Below are 7,409 nucleotides of genomic sequence, written 5' to 3' on the forward strand. Positions count from 1 at the left end.
TTTGTGAAATCTCTGGTTGATACAACTGTATATACTGAACCATCACTCACCCTCGTGCCAAATCCAACCAGTGTGTATGTGTGCTTGAGGAATAGGTGGTGGTGCATAAAAATGTGTCTTTTCTGTTTTTGTCAAGCAGGGTGCATCTTGTTCTTTTTTTGTGACTGTCGTATTGTGTTGGTTTTGTGCCTGGTGGTGTGAATTGTCTTGTGTGTATCATGTGTGAAAGGTGTGTGAATGGCCTGTAAAGCAGTTGGTGCCTTGAAGTGGCTTTATAGCTCACAAGTCACTTGTTAAGTTTTTTGTCCTTTCAATTATTTACAGAGCATTTCATTTTTGTGAAATCTCTTGTTAATAAAATGATACATACGGAACCATCACTCGCCCTCGTTCCAAATCCAACCAGTATGTGTGTGTGCTTGAGGAATAGATGGCTGTGCAGTAATCCTTGTCTGTTTTGTCTCTCTGCCAAGCTGTACATTTCATCTAAGAATTACCTAACAACTGTAGTTTTTGTCATAAACTAAACACACATGGGAGTACATGGTAATGTCTCTCTTGTAGATCCCAACAAGTTATCTTACACACAAAGTCTTGCAAACCTCAAAATGAGACTGTGACATTTTCCTTGCGTTGTTGTGCCCGAAATTTCATACTGCAGAAAGTAACAGCAAATTTCCAACCCCCCAGCATTTCTCTAAGTATCTCAATAAAAATGGTACCTCACTTGTAGGGGTGGGCCGATTACCCGCGGAAGGGAAGGGCCCAAACCCTATTGATGCGACATCAAAATTACCTATCACAAACCAACTTGGTTTTGCAAGGGGGGTCCCATGAGTTTTTGGCCAGGGGTTCGGCGGCCACATAGGGAAACCTACCTAACCCACATATTTCTGGAAACACTTTTTTCTCAAATTTCTTTGTAGGAAAGTTCTGGAATTTGAGTGGATCCACAAATCTCCTCCTACCCAGTGTACCCCACGTCTCCCGATTAAAATGGTACCTCACTTGTGTGGGTAGGCATAGTGGCTGCAACAGGAAACGGCCCAAATCGTACTGTGGAGACTTCAAAATTACTTATCGCAAAACCAGGCTGGTTTGTGATAGGTGATTTTGATGTCGCCTCAGGTTTTGGGTCCATGAGCCACCCACGCAAGTGAGGTACCATTTTTATCGGGATACCTGGGGGAATGCTGGGTGGGAGGAAAAGTGTGGATCCAGGCAGATTCCAGGCAGATTCCATAACTTTCCCACACATAAATTTGAGAAAAAACATGATTTTTTTTAGCAAAATGTGAGGTTTGTATGGGATTCTGAATGGGAGAATGATGAGGGACCCACGCAAGCTATACCTCGCTGGACTCCCCCAGGTGTTTAGTTTCCAGAAATGTGCAGGTTAGATAGATTTCCCTAGATGGCTGCCGCGCCTTGGGCAAAAAACTCATGGGGCCCCACTTGCAAAACTAGGTAATTTTGATGTTGCCTCAATAGGATTTGGGTCCTTGTCTGTTGCGGGTCCTTGACCCACCCATGCAGGTGAGGTACCATTTTTATCAGGAGAACTGGGGGAACGCTGGGTTGGAGGAAATTTGTGGATCCACGCAGATTTCCCCACAGAAATGTGAGGAAATTGTTTTTTAGAAATAATTTTTCAGGTTTGCAAGGGATTCTGGGTAACAGAACCTGGTGAGAGGCAGTCAAGTCACCCCATACTGGATTCCCCTGGGTCTCTAGTTTTACAAAATGTATAGGTTTGCTAGTTTTCCATAGGTTCCGGCAGAGCTATGGTTTAAAAACTACAGCTAGGCGCTGTGCCAAAAAAGGGTCATTTTTCACTGCGAAATTGAGGTGACCCATGTTCAATTTTGCGCCATTTCCTGTTGTGGGCACTAGGCCGACCCACACAAGTTAGGTACCATTTTTTTGGGAAGACTTTGGGGAATGCGGAGTTGGTAGAAATTTGTGGACCCACACAGATTCCAGAACTTTCCACCACATAAATGTGAGGAAAATGTTGTTTTTTTGCCAATTTTTTAGGTTTGCAAGATATTCTGGGAAACAGAACCTGGTGAGAGGCAGTCAAGTCACCCCATACTGGATTTCCATGGGTGTTGAGTTTTTAAAAATGTATAGGTTTGCTAGGTTTCCCTAGGTGACGGCAGAGCTATGGTTAAATAACTACAGCTAGGCACTTTGCGAAAAAATTTCATTTTTCACTGCGAAATTGAGGTGAGTCCACGTTGAGTTTTGCGCCGTTTCCTGTTGCGGGCACTAGGCCGACCCACTAAATTGAGGTACTATTTTTCTCTGAAGGCTTTGGGGAACGCGGGGTGGGTGGAAATTTGTGGATCCACGCAGATTCCAGAACTTTTCACCACAGAAATGTGAGGAAATAGTTTTTTTTAAATATTGTTTCAGGTTTGCAAGGGATTCTGGGTAACAGAACCTGATGAGAGGCAGTCAGGTCACCCCATACTGGATTCCCCTGGGTCTCTAGTTTTACAAAATGTATAGGTTTGCTAGGTTTCCCTAGGTTCCGGCAGAGCCATGGTTTAAAAACTACAGCTAGGCACTGTGCCAAAAAAGGGTCATTTTTCACAGCGAAATTGAGGTGACCCATGTTAGGTTTTGCGCCATTTCCTGTTGCGGGCACTAGGCCGACCCATACAAGTGAGGTACCATTTTTTTGGGAAGAGTTTGGGGAATGCGGAGTTGGTAGAAATTTGTGGATCCACACAGATTCCAGAACTTTCCACCACATAAATGTGAGGAAAATGTTTTTTTGCCAATTTTTTAGGTTTGCAAGGTATTCTGGCAAACAGAATCTGGTGAGAGGCAGTCAAGTCACCCCATCCTGGATTTCCCTGTGTGTTGAGTTTTTAAAAATGTATAGGTTTGCTAGGTTTCCCTAGGTGACGACAGAGCTATGGTTAAATAACTACAGATAGGCACTTTGCGAAAAAAAGTTCATTTTTCACTTCGAAATTGAGGTGAGTCCACGTTGAGTTTTGCGCCGTTTCCTGTTGCGGGCACTAGGCCGACCCACACAAGTAAGGTACCATTTTCTCGGAAGACTTAGGGAAACGAGGGTTGGGTGGAAATTTGTGGAGACACGCAGATTACAGAACTTTCCACCACATACATTTGACGAAAATGTGTTTTTTTGGACAATTGTTTAGGTTTGCAAGGGATTCTGGGTAACAGAACCTGGTGAGAGACAGTCAAGTTACCCCATCCTGGATTCCCCTGGGAGTCTAGTTTTTAAAAATGTATATGTTTTCTAGGTTTCCCTAGGTGCCGACAGAGCTATGGTTCAAATACTACAGCTAGGTACTTTGCCAAAAAAGGGTAATTTTTCACTGCGAAATTGAGGTGTGTCCACTTTGAGCTTTGCGCCGTTTCCTGTTGTGGGCACTAGTCCGACCCACACAATTGAGGTATTATTTTTCTCTGAAGACCTTGGGGAACGCAGGGTGGGTGGAAATTTATGGATCAACGCAGATTCCAGAACTTTCCATTTTTTTTTTTGTGTTATATTAATTTATTGATATTGTTCTGTGATTTCTTTTTTTTAAATTTTTTTTATTGAGATGTTTCGATAAATTGAGGTTTAAAACAGAAATCAGCAAGTTTATGATATCATTACACAATCAGAATAAATACATTAACAACAGTAAATATGGAATACAAAATAGCAATTTGATCAGTCAATAAATAAATAAAGGAAAACAGGCATAAGGGCATCCCATCGTCCTAGACATTTCTGCTTATATTTTTTAGCGTCTAGATTCCCTCCATTTCCTAACAAGGGCCAATATGTTTCTACCCATTTCACGTGTTTTCTTTCCTTTAACATCATACAGGCATTCCTCTATATTATGCATACCTAAGAGCCTAGTTAGCCACTGCTGGAATGTGGGTGCTGTGGTGTCTTTCCATCCAGCGGAGATTAATATACGAAGTTCAGCTACAGATATAAAAACAAGGGCCTCAGCCCTACCTTCTGCCCTCAGCTTTCCGTCCGTACCTACTAAAACCACGGTAGGGGATAGAACGATGTTTTGTTCTAGCAGCCCCTCCAAAAAAGTCTGTATCTCCCCAATTATCGGAGTCAGATTCGGGCAGTTATAAAACATATGGAGTAGATCTGCTGGGCTCGTATTACACCTAGGGCAACTATCGTTGTCTCTCGCGCCCCAAGCAAACAGTTTAGAGGGAGTAAAATATAGGTTAAAAAGAGTCTTATAATGCTGAGCCCTCAGATTTGTGGACCGAAAGATCTTTTTATTCAAAACTAGGGCTAAGTCTAGATCCACATCTGGATCACCAATTTTCTGAGCCAGATTCGTCTCCATTTTTTCCATATCATCCTCCAGCTCTTGTTGAAGGCAATTATATCCTATTTTGATTTTACTACCCCCCTTTCTCAGATATTCAACTATTAAATTGTTTGATGGGGGAGAGATCCTAGGCCTAGTTGCGCCAAGTGTTTGAACGATTTGCCCATATAATAGCCACTGGCTTGCTGGGATACCAAATTTTTGCCGCAATATGGTAAAATCAAGGATCTCATTTCCTACCATAACATCTTCCAAGCACCTAACACCTAACTCCCTCCAAAGTCGACTACTTCTGTTTTGACCTAGATGGGCAAAGGTATTAGAGTTCCAGAGGTTGATGTTGACATTGATTTTTGGGATGCTCAAAAATTTCCTTACAGAGTTCCAGGTCCCGCATGCCCCCAACAAGATCTTATATCTAGCTCTCTTATAAAACCTGCAGTCAACTTCACGCATTAGTAACCCCACAGCTTTCTTTCCTACTAAGAGCTCAAAAATGGAGGGAAGAATATGATTGCCTGGCTGGGGTTCTGTCCCCTCCGGATCATATTGAAACAGAATATTCATTTGTACCAAAAGACATGTCCAGTGGTACAGCCTGAGATTTGGCATCGCCAGGCCACCCCTCTCTAGTGGTAGGGAGATACGGGCAATCAACCTTCTAATTTTCCCGTACTGCCAGATAAAACGAATAAATACTGCTTCTATTCTCCTGATTGTCCCCTCTTCCAATAATAGTGTAGTGTAGCTCCTATTTTCCCAATAGGCTCTGCGCATTGGAATAGTACCTACAGCAGTAAAGGCCTAGACCAGACGTTAACTAGGTCTACTATTGTCGATACTAGACTTAATTTTTGGGTTTGCCAGCTAAGCTCAGAGTTCGCTAGAAACTTTCTCGAATGTTCAAGGAAGGATTAACTCCCCTGATTAGACAAGAAGGGATTTAGTTTCTGACAACCATAGAACATGACAACTTTGCTCTCCCCTAATCAAGAGTCAATCTCAAGAGTCGTGTGAGCACAAGGCAATTATTTTACTCAGTCAGTACGTGCATTCTTAGTCTCATCAGAATGTAGAGGAAAGGAAGAGACGGGCGTGTTCAATAAAAGATGTTATTTATTGATCAGTCTCTTTTCTCGTACAAGAGAAATGGATCGATATTATTGCGATACTTATAGTTAAGTAAAGTGCATACATTAGAAGCAATAGTATAAAATAATACTGTAAAAACATTGATATGGTTTCTGAGCCATACGATGTTTAAAATGATTAAAATATATTTACATACACATATACATTTGACTAAACGTACTCAACTGGTGTTTCTAAATACGCCTACCCCGTGTACCTGACCTAAGTCTAATGCGTGGGCGGGAATAGAAAGTTACAGTTTAAGTTAAGTTTGTTTTTGCCAAGTGAATAACTTAAGAATTCTCTGTGAGGGGTTATTCAGTTCTGTACCTGGAAGTTAGGATGAATGAGGAATGGTATCTCTTTCTCTGCTCTCGATATTCCAGGCTGCCTGCGAGGGCTGCCCAGAAGCGCCGGTGCTGGGTCTCTCGGCTTGAGATAGCAGCGCGTCTCTCAGCGCGTCAGGAAGGCGGGGCTGCTGCCTGCGGGGTCTGCTTCTGCTCTCGGCTTCGGCAAGTATGGCTGCTCCGTCTTGTCACCACGCGTGTGTTTGCATAGGGCAAGGTCGGCAATATTTATACCTTAAAGGTGCCGAGATTGACGTAAGGATGGACATAGGTACGTCAATAAAGATGTCATACGACTTGCTCGTTAGCACATTCTTTTGCAAAAGTTCCCTGTGAAATCAAAACAATGGCCGCACGGATTTTCCAGGTTGTCATAGGTTTGATTTGTTATGAGAACGTCGTATGCCTTATCAGGGGCTGGAGGAATGTCACTTGTCTAATTAGATCTCAAGCGTTATGACCTAATCAGATAACACGTTCCTGTGCCGTAGTGTGACTGCGTCAGATAACGGTATCTGCATCATGGGGGATTTCTTGCCTCATGGGCTGACTGTTAGTTAACTTGATAGTTAGTTTAACCAGAATAGGGTCAGGAATAGGGGGATCGATTCAGGACCTATAGAAATACACGACACCCACTCCACGCTAACTATGGTCATATCTACTAATCTATGCATAGTATAACATAGTACAACATACTATAGAGTATATTGTATACCTTACCACCCCAAAATACATAAATGCATTTCGAAATTTTCAAATATACTGAAAAATTGCAGTCATATATATTGTATGCACTTAAGCTATGAAATAAATGCAAAAGTAAACACGCATTGTAATGCATTATTGCTTTTTGGTATATGAGAAATACACATGAAATGGCTCTTAATATAGCTATACAGAAAGGAAGGTCGAGACCATTTCATCACATAATAAAATATTTGTGAACATACCAGCGGGCAGCTAAAGTCTATATAAAGTATCTAAAATAGAAATCTTAGTTCTCTAGGAATAGTTTCTTACTTTAAGCAGAAGATCAGTGTCCCGGGGAAAAAATATATAGAAAAATATTTTAAGGGCGTGCTGAAAAAAGTTGCTGTCCGTGAACTGGATTGTAATTGTTCATGTGACTTTATTTTTAAAGTTGAAGGCCGAATTCAGGGAACGCCGTGTGCGAGTTTACTCAAAAGTCTCTATTTCTGTTCCGGAGAGAACATCATATCATTCAGGCTTTCGAAAAAACTGTCAACAGCTTCATGGGAAAGTTCCACTAAGTCGGAAATAGGGGTAACCATGCATTCATGCGCATGATTGTCTCCATTGACATTCTGATTTGCCTTGCTGACAGAAGGTCGTACCTGTTCGATGCTGCTTTCATCTTGAACTTCACTACTCTTCAATCGTAGTGGTGAAGATTCCAGGAATGCCGTCATCAGAATTGGCAGCCTTTGAGGGCAGCACAGTGCGTGAACCTTGGTAGGAACCAACAGTGTATCTGCATCCACCGGCGCATCCGATTGTAGCGTCAGACAGGTGTCTAACACGCATTCTTCTCCGCATAGCAGACACCTTAGTACAGGTAAAACACACC

The sequence above is a fragment of the Lissotriton helveticus genome, chromosome 3_1, assembly GCF_964261635.1.
Source record: "Lissotriton helveticus chromosome 3_1, aLisHel1.1, whole genome shotgun sequence".
NCBI lineage: Eukaryota > Metazoa > Chordata > Amphibia > Caudata > Salamandridae > Lissotriton > Lissotriton helveticus.